The 10,352-nt window shown below is 46.5% G+C and overlaps 1 long non-coding RNA gene across 1 annotated transcript; it reads left to right on the top strand.

The window, feature by feature from the left end:
- The first annotated feature begins 4,353 nt into the window (after positions 1–4,353).
- Positions 4,354–9,092, top strand: LOC117802218. The gene is made up of 3 exons (XR_004625281.1): positions 4,354–4,532; positions 6,611–6,765; positions 8,618–9,092. It is a non-coding gene; the product is annotated as an uncharacterized LOC117802218 (long non-coding RNA).
- The last annotated feature ends 1,260 nt before the right edge of the window (positions 9,093–10,352 follow it).

Here is a 10,352-nt window from a genome sequence, read left to right as displayed (position 1 = left end):
CCACTTCCTGAACCCGCTGGTGGGACTGATGAGGCCTTGATGTTAGGAGTCCTCTCTCAAAAGATCTGTTGGGCAAGGCTGGTCCCTGCCTGTCAGTTAGGGGAGACCTGGTCTGTTCTCAGGAAATTCTCTCTCTCTCAATTCTTGCCCTCTGTCTCTCTCTCCCTCTCCCTCTCTCTCTTTTCATCTCTCCCTCCCTCTGTCTCTGTCTCTCTCTCTCTGTCACATACACACACATCCACTCAAGGCTCCTCTTCTGGCAGCTTCTGCTGCAGTAGGAAAGAATGTTGACTGGCTGTATTTCCCTCACTAGAATCAGGTGAGAAGAGACAGGAGGAAAATGGTCCAGTGCAAAATTATCTGGAGATGGGAATACCTTTACACTCCAGCTTACCAAAAACAAGGATGAGAGATTTCAGAAGCCAGAGAGCCAGCCTGGTACATGCCTAGAGAGCACAGCTTTCTGGGATACAGGGTAGGAAGGGAGGCAGGGGCCTTGGACCTTGATCATAGGCTCTAGCCAATGTCATGGCTTGCTCCAACCTTACTTCTTGGCTCTTTTTTGGAGTTGGGGAAGCTCCAGAGATGCTCAGGTCATAGTCTCCCCAGAACACCGGGAAAGAACACGAGATAGAATTTCATGGGGAGTCCGTGGCCAGGGCTGGGGTTGCAGTGTAGAGGCCTGCACTCACATCTTCCCAGCCCCCCGGGGTTTCCAGGTACCATCCACCACAGGTGATGATGGGCTGAAGTCTCCTGCTTTGCTTGTCTTCTCTGCCTCCTTCCTTGTCTGCTGCTCTCTCCAGCAGAGAAGGCTTGAAGTAAGCACAGAGAGGCTGTGGGTGGGTGTTCACTCACTGCTCTGTTCCCACACCACCTCACACCCCACCTCGGTAAAAGAGACAGAGATTAAGAAGCTGGAAATTGGAACTAAAGCTTCTAGTTGGGGTGTTTGACCTTGGTGCCTCCATGCCTTTGGGAATTCCACCTCCTCTTTTGAACTTCTGAATACCTGAGCGTCTCTTCTGCAGGCAAGAAGTAATCACGCCCATTCTGTCAAATGGCTGCAGGGATGGGAGAACCCTTTTGAGGTCATGAAGCAGTCGACACACATGAGATGTTTGCATTATTGAGACCAGAGAGTGGTCCCATAGTGCCTTGGTCTCACTGTGAGGCGTGCCTCTCCTTGGCAACGTCTCTGCAGCCTGCGTTCCAAGCAGCACAGCCAGGACCTGGTCTCTGTCCCTGCCCCCATGCCCCACGTCATGTGCCCCCATGCAGCCAGCAGTCTCAGAGATCCTCCAGGCCATCCCAGCACAGGGCTTTCAGTGAGCTAAAGAAGGAGGTGTTCTGGGCCTTCCCTCTCCACCTGGGATATTGGTGAGTGACAGAGCCACTCAGAGAACAGTGAGAGTCCAGGGCAGGACAGAGTATGAGCAGGAGCTGGCTTAGACCCTCTGGGAAGGAGGGTGATGTGGGTTTGAGGAGCTGGGAGGGTTTCCTGGAGGATGGGGAGGGCTTGATGTAATCTTAAAGGATCCAGATGCTGTCACGGGGAGCACTGGCATGGCCAACTCAGGTCACAATGCCCAGAGATAGGAGAACCAAACTCCAGGGGAGGTTCTCACTGCCCATCCCAGACCTAAGGAACCAGACCAAATGCATAGAAGTGCAGCAGCACGGGAGCCAACGGTGGCTGTAGGGAGTTTGAGCAGAGCCAGGGCGGCACCAATGCCCCAGGAGTTCCCCTTCTGATTCAGCCACAGCAACAACCTCTCTGAAGGGGGGGGGGCAGAGCTGATGCACAGGTAACCCAGAATTCAAGCTTGCAAGTGGCTGCCTGCTTCCACCCTCCAGCTTGACCGGAATGAAGGCCAATTATCAGCCCTTGGAAGCACAAGGCATCCACCTTCCTGTCAGGGTGAGAAGAGACCAAGAATCCTGCTCTGTCCATAGATCTTCTGAGTCAGGGCAAATTACCCCTCAGAACTAAGCCTTCCACACCCACAGGCTATCTGAGCCATGTGGACCCAGTGGGGGCAGAATAGGGGCCATCATACCCAATCTAGATACAAGAAAACTGAGTCCCAGGGAGGAGAAGGGTTTGACCTAAGTGTCAAGGCCCAGGACTAGAAGATGGGCCTCCTGTTCCTCAGTTGAGTTAATGCAGACAAGCTAACCAGATAACCTGGGTCAGCGTAGACAACTGGATTGCCTGCAGCCAAAGAATCCACTTTGGAATAAAACACACAGTGGAGATGCAAGCTAACCCCTGTGTCTGAGTACAAGCCTGTCACATGTGAGGCGTCATGCTGGACACCGCACAGGAACCCACGTAGGACCTAAATCCACCCTATGAGTTCGTGATCCTCACCCCTCCATGCCATGAAGGGGTGAAGGAAGAGAGGCTCGGAGAGTCTGGGCAGCTTTTTCAAACCACCCCGGAGGAAAGGCAGAGCAGGGTTCTGAACACAGGCCTTTCTGAGGCCAAAGCTTTGCATCTCTCAACCATGCCGCCCCCCGCCCCCCGCACCACCTGACAACTGCGTGCATCGGGAGAAATGGCTGAGCCAGGGAAGGAGCAGCCATGGAGATGGGACAGGAGTGATGGTCCTACTGCCAGCCCCCCACTTCAGTTTGCCTTTCTCATGGCCTCCCCCTGTGCCAGGCCAGGCACCCCTGGGAAATGGTTCTGAGAATAACACCAGCAGCAAAAGCAGCACTTTTGACTCTTATTGCTACCTGCTCCTACTATGTCTCCTGGAACTTTCTATGGGAAGCACTTCACACACAGATGTGTGTACACACGCCCTTTACCTACATCATCTTATTTCATCTTCAAAACAAACTTTTGGAGTAGGTCTTTTTTCATCCTCATTTTGCAGATAAGGAAACTGAGTCTCAGAGGAGTAAAGTAACTCACCAGTCGGCCTTCAGCAGCTTGCACTGTCTACGCTACGGTGGATTTCAGGTAGAAAGACAGACATCTCTCCAACAGTGGGAAGTGCCTGGGAGTGACACAGCTGTCTCTGGAGGAGGTGAGCCCCTGTCAATGGAGCTTTTTTTTGGTGTGCGTGTTGGGGGATGGGGAGCACACAAAAATACCATTTTAGTTACTTTTTAAAAACTAATATGCAATTTATTAATGATACACATTTAAAAACAGAACTTTTCTTAAGGATTAAGTCCCACCTACCAATCTTGTTGCTCTGTGTATAAATGGAATAAAATAAGGACAAGACCTTCACTTTTTCTTCAATTAAAGTTGGATTAACTCAAGTTGAAACACTAAACTCCCTTAAACAGCCCACGCCATTTACAATTTAATTAAATTTGTTTAAACAATTTCGACTACATCTGAACATTTCATATATTTAATTTTCCTAAGTAACTTAAATGTCTAATTGAACAAGCATAACCTTTGCATCGTGTACTTGAAAAGCTGTTGTAAATCTAATAAATTAAATTTATAAATATACTGACTTCAAAACTCTCTTAAATATTGTAATACTGTTAACAAAATTAGTCAAATTATCCCTGAAAGTTACTTGTCTACAGGCCTCTGGTTACTGCTAAGATGGAGTAACCACACTTTCCCCTCTCCCTCCCACTGATTGCAACTAAGAACCCTGGAACGGATACATACAGTACTGTTGACGGACCCTGAAAAATAAATAAAAGCAGGTGGATTGGAGAAAGCAAAAAATACTAAAGATAGACCAATATGGCAATGTGATTCCTTTGTTTCTTCCTTCCCATACTTCCCAGCTTGGACCCGAGTGCAGCAGCCACTGGCCGAAGACTTACCTTAGGGATATAATAGGAAAGACATGTTTCTGGTGACCTTGCGGGCTTCGTTGTCAAGCCAACGGTCAAGCGGTCAGGAAGGCCCGTTCGCCAGCGGTCGGGAACGCTCGGCTCGCCCAGCAACCTGGAACGCCCGGCCTGCCCGCCAGTTGGAAACGCCCAGCTGTTTTGGGGCAGAACACTGCTGAAATCTGATTGCCCTTGGCTTGAAGATGGCCCTTGGGGCCCCTAGAAACATGTTTAGGAATAGGCCCCACTTGTTAAATGTTACATCACCTGATCCCCTGGCCTTCCCCTGATATGCCACCATCCCCTGACCTTCCCGGTGATCATGACGCACCACTATCCTGTGACCCTCCCCGGGATGCACTACTATTCACTAGAATGTCATACGGATCACTCCCTTGATCGATCGTGATTGTAATTGCCTTTGATTGTCTCCAATAACTACGCGAGGTTGCAGCTGTTCGGGGCGATCACTCGTGGCGATCGTCCCCTGCACCCGCGCTCTCTTTCACAAGCTAACCTGTCTGTGCCTCGTCCTTCACCACAATCGAGGAATCAAGGGTGCTGCAGCTGCGGTGTTGCGGATGTGCCGCAGCAAGTGGCGCGCAAACGGGACCACAAGCAGGGACCTGAGCAGGGACCTGGAACAAGGATCTGAAACTACAGCAGAGAAGGAGCCCCAACGGGTAAAGAACCAAGGCCTTGGACATTTCCCGCTGGTGAGTTGGGGAACTTTAGCAGGGTATGGGAAATTCTCAGAGCACAGAAAATTATCGCGCTTACGTCTGTCTTTTGAAGCAACTCCTAAGGGCGGGAGGAGTTAAGGTTAGCGAGGGCAAACTTCTGGACTTACTAAAAGTCATAGAAGAATACTGTCCATGGTTTCCCACTCTGGGGACCTTAGATCTGCAAGCATGGGAAAGGTAGGGCATGAGCTCAAGCAGCAGCGTGCTCCAGGAAAGCCTCTTCCCATCACTGTTTGGCCCACATGGTCTCTGATTCGTTCTATTTTGGAGCCACTTCAAACTCCGGACTCAGAGAGTGCTACTGAGCTTGAGAGTCCTAATGCCAAAGATAAATCCTCAACAGGACCTGAACACGCTGTCCCGGAAGGAGGAAAAGTAAAACCTGTTCCCCCCCCCCCGTAGAAATGGACGGCTTTCCACCACCACCTTTGCTTCCAAAGAGGAACAGTGGTTTCCTCTCACAAAAACAGGCAACGGCTCCATCATACAGGGAGCCATATCAGCCGCAGCTTTCTGCGGTTCAAAAAGGCTTGCTCCTGGCCAAACAACAAGGAGACTTAGAGGCTCTACCATCTGCGTTCCCAGTAACTATAAGGGAACGTTTGTCTCCCGGGGTAGATCCCAACCACCCGGAAGGAATATATGAAGCCACACACGAACCATTTCCCTTTAAAGTTCTCAAAGAGTTAAAACAGGCAGTTCAAAACTATGGTACTAGTTCGCCCTTCACTATGGGCCTTATTCAGGGCATTGCAGAAGGCAACCGATTGATTCCACGGACTGGTCTTCGTTAGCGAAGACCGTCCCTTCCCCCAATATGGTGCCTCTTAATTGGCCTCTTATTACTGTTGATTTACAGGACTGCTTCTATACAATTCCACTTGCACAACAAGATTGTCCCTGCTTTGCTTTCACTATCCCTAGTGTTAATTTCACAGAACCTTCCAGATGCTTTCAGTGGAAGGTGCTCCCACAGGGAATGCTTAGTAGTCCTACTATATGCCAAAGTTATGTGGCCCGGATTCTTGAACCAGTTCAGGTCCAATATCCACAAGCTTACTTAACCCATTATGTGGATGACATTTTATGTGCAGCAAAAACTGAAGAAGAATTAGCCACTGTTTTCCGTTCTCTCAAGTATCAATTTGATCTTCACAAACCTGTCATCCCTCCGGAAAAAATTCAGACTTCCACCCCTTATTCTTACTTAGGTTATATAATGGATCGGACCACAATACATACCCAGAAGGTACAAATTCGGCAAGATGCCATTAAAATTTTAAATGATATGCAAAAATTATTAGCAGACATTAATTGGATTAGACCCATGATAGGAGTTCCTACCTACGCGTTGCAAAATCTCTTTGAATTATTAAAAGGTGATCCGGACTTAAACAGTCCTCAGACCCTCAATGAAGCAGCCATTTCGGGGCTGCGATTTGTGGAACAACAAATTCATAAGATGCAAACCCATAGAGTTGTACCAAATATGCCTTTAACATTACTTACTTTTCACACACCCCATTCACCTACTGGTCTCTTAATTCAACATGAAGCCCTTGTGGAATGGCTATTCTTACCAAACCATACCGCAAGAATACTAACGGTTTACTTGGATCATATTGGAACTCTCTTACAGATGGGACGGAAACGTGCTCAACAATCAACTGGCTTGGATCCTTGGACAATTGTTCTTCCTTTTACTAAGGCACAGATCGAAACTGCTCTGCAAAATAATCTCTCTTGGCAAAATGCGCTTAGTCAATTTGTGGGAAATTTATCTCCCCACTACCCTTCTATCCCTTTATTGTCCTTCCTAAAGCGAACTTCCTTTATATTACCCAAAGTCACAGCCTCTTCACCTTTACCTAATGCTTTGATCTTTTTCACAGACGGATCTGCAAGAGGAAAAGCCTGTTACTACGGGCCTCAAACTAAAATAATTGAAACCCCTCATCTATCTGCTCAGAGGTCTGAATTAATGGCTGTTATGACTCTCTTTCAGGATGTCTCCGATCCCTTTAATTTACTTCCTGATTCTTTATACACAGTCTACGTTGTTAGCCACACCGAGACGGCGAAGATACCCACCTGGGGTCAGATCAAGAAGTTGACCCAGAGAGCGGAAGAAGTGCTGCGTAGTGAACAGCAGCCCTTTACCCCTAGCAATATGGCTGTTACTATGATGGCCTTATTGACGGTAGCCGTAAGTATCCCACTCTGTCACACGGCATCAGCCACCAGTTTTACTTATTGGGCTTATGTACCCTATCCCCTTCTTATTCGGCCAATTGAATGGGATGATGATACTGTCCCTGTATCCATTAATGGATCTAAATGGATCCCAGGGATAGCAGACCCTAGACTCCCGATGTTCCCTAAAGAAGAAGGACAAGAAATTAATATCACCTTGGGCTTTAATACAAGACCTATATGTATTGGCCGTTATGAAAATTGCTTAAGGGGCGCCTGGGTGGCATAGCGGTTAAGCGTCTGCCTTCGGCTCAGGGCGTGATCCCAGCGTTGTGGGATCGAGCCCCACATCAGGCTCCTCTGCTATGAGCCTGCTTCTTCCTCTCCCTCTCCCCCTGCTTGTGTTCCCTCTCTCGCTGGCTGTCTCTATCTCTGTCAAATAAATAAATAAAATCTTTAAAAAAAAAAAAAGTTTAAAACATATAACATGAAATTTTATATGCATTATAAAATACATATAAATAAAACAGACCATACTTAATATTAACAAAAGAAGTGTCTGACATTTATTAAACAGTTTCTATAGCAAGAAATTAAGTATTTTTATATATGATTTCATTTTGTTATCTNGTGTAAAATGGCCAGAGTGTGGTCAGATGAAGGGATTCAGCCCAATTGGGAAGAATGTAGAGCAAATCATTCCAGTATATTAATTAATGATTCCTATGGAATAGTGTGGGACTGGTCCCCTAAGGGGTTCGCAGTCTCTAATTATACTGGGAGACAATGCTCTCATCATCGAGCTTTACAATGGTATGTACTTAATCGTACCACCATTTATACTATATCTGATCTTCCTATAATATGGCATGGGGATGGATTAGCCGCCCCCTCTCCTTTTATGGACTACCGCAAAAGACAAAAACATTTATGGAAACTTGCTGAGGCAAAGTCCCCTATTAAGATCTGGAATGGGACCTATCTTAAAGATGGAAACTATACTTCAAGCTTTCAAGCGGTTGATAAAGACTATATTCAAGCTTGTGTGAGAGATCCATATGTGTTGGTAGTAGGATCTCTTAAATTGGATATGTTCCAAAAAGAGCCTTTTTGCACAAATTGCAGGTTATATACCTGCCTAAATCGTAACATAAATATTGACCAATCAATCATCTTGTTAGCATGAAGGCGAGTTGGAATATGGATACCCGTTGAACACCCCCATCCATGGGAGAGTTCTCCAGACATGCATGCTTTGCTAACGGTCCTACAGAAGTGAGTCCGACGCACAAAAAGATTTATAGGACTACTTATTATGACCATTTTTGGCATTATTGCTATCACTGCCACAGCTGCGGTGGCAGGAACAGCATTGCATCAAACAGTACAAACGACAAAATTTGTGCAAGATTGGCACCACAGTGCCAGTGGGCCATGGAGTCAACAAATTATTATTGATCAAAAAGTGAGTGAATGGCTCTCAGAACTAGAATATGCCATGACATATCTGGGAGATGAAATTCAAAATATTAAATTGCACATGCGCCTTCCTTGTGACTGGAATGTCACAATGTTTTGTGTTACTCCTTTTCGTTACAATGGAACTGAGATTCCTTGGGAGAAAGTTTGAAGGCATCTATCTAACCATTATGGTAACAGTTTAACTCTTGATATTAAACAACTACAAGATACTATTCAAGGCATTACTCATGCCGATTTACAAAATGTACCAGGCTTAAGCTTAGCAGAAAATATTGATGGGACACTGTCCCCCTCAAATTTTTTCCAGTGGTTTAACAATAATGGTGCTAGCCTTCTAGGAGCTCTACTATTACTTTTTATCTCTTTGTTTGTAATATGCTTAGTCCTCAGATGCCAAAGAAGAGCCTTCTGACGAGTGATGAAGTGCGAAGTGGCCAAGTCCGCCTACCTGCTTCTGCAAAAAGAAAAAGGGGGAGATGCAGCAGCCACTGGCTGAAGACTTATGTTAGGGATATAATAGGAAAGACATGTTTTCTGGTGACCTTGCGGGCTTCATTGTTAAGCCAAGGATCAAGTGGCCGGGAAGGCCCGTTCGCAAGCAGTCGGGAATGCTCGGCTCCTCTAGCGGCCCGGAACGCCCAGCCTGCCCGCCAGTTGGAAACACCCAGCTGTTTTGGGGCAGAACACTGCTGAAATCTGATTGCCCTTGGCTTGACGATGGCCCTTGGGGCCCCTAGAAACATGTTTAAGAATAGGCCCCACTTACTAAATGTTACATCACCTGATCCCCTGGCCTTCTCCTGATGTGCCACCATCCCCTGACCTTCCCAGTGATCATGACGCACCATCCCGTGACCCTCCCCAGGATGCACTACTATTCACTAGAATGTCATACGGATCACTCCCTTGACCGATCGTGATTGTAATTGCCTTTGATTGTTGCCAATAAATACGCGAGGTTGCAGCTGTTCGGGGCGGTCACTCGTGGTGATCGTCCCCTGCACCCGCGCTCTCTTTCGCAAGCTATCCCGTCTGTGCCTCCTCCTTCTCCACAATCGACGAATTAAGGGTGCTGCGGCTACGGCGCTGCAGATGTGCCGTGGCCCCCGAGAAAGCCCAAATCCCAGATCTGTGCAGTGGGCACAAACAGAAAAAGCTTGAAGAGAACCTCTCTCTTTCTGGCCAGAGGACTGGGGACAGGGACCTGCAAAATAGAGAGTGGGGCAGAGAAGTAATCTCAATCATTTCTCTTCTACTCTCCAGAGTGTGCCTCAAGGAAAGCCCCAATACTGAAGCTATACTCCTGCACTGCTGGTGCAGGACCTGAAATTCTGAGGGAAAATCATTCTCTCTGGCTGGAGAAACTGAGAAAATGGGCCCCTATGGAAAATGTGGGGAAGTTCTGTTGACTTTTTTCCCTCTTTCTTATCCCACTGCAGCCAAAGGAAATGTGTGACAATATGGAAAGGCTAAAACCCCAGGTTCTAGCCCAGAGACCAGGAAGTGGGAGCCAGAGAGTGTGAGGGCAGTCATGGAGAGCTGGAGAACAGACTCCCTTAAACCTGTGTATGACATTCTGGACCCACCCTTGAGCTGTGAATGTGTAAAATTGACTCAATGCAAAAGGCAGGTGAGGACTTGTGGTCTGAAACAAATAAGGTTGATTACAAAATGTCCCAAATTACAAATGACAAACCAGGAAAGTCTCAACTACTCTCAAAGGAAAAGACAATAGATACTGGCCTCCAGATGACCAGATGATGGCATTATCACACACAGACTTTAAAACACCTATTGTAACTATAACCCATGAAGAAAGGAAGAATGATTGTGAAATGATTGGAAAGACTGAAACTGTGAGGAACAAAATGAAAACTACCAAGAAAAATCAAAGGGAAATCTTATAACTTATTTTACATAATTAAATTTTGTAATATAAATACCCAATAACTGGAAAAAACTCCCTCTATGGGCTTAAAAGCAAAATGAAGATGACAGAGGAAAGAGTCAGTGAACTTGAAAACAGATTCATAGAAATTATCTAATTTAAATAGCAGAGGTTAAAAAAGGATTGGAAAAATAATGAATAGAGTTTGAGGGACTTATGAGACAATATTA

Source organism: Ailuropoda melanoleuca, chromosome 5 (genome assembly GCF_002007445.2).
Source record: "Ailuropoda melanoleuca isolate Jingjing chromosome 5, ASM200744v2, whole genome shotgun sequence".
NCBI classification, from domain to species: domain Eukaryota; kingdom Metazoa; phylum Chordata; class Mammalia; order Carnivora; family Ursidae; genus Ailuropoda; species Ailuropoda melanoleuca.
This window is presented reverse-complemented; position numbering and strand designations above follow the sequence as displayed.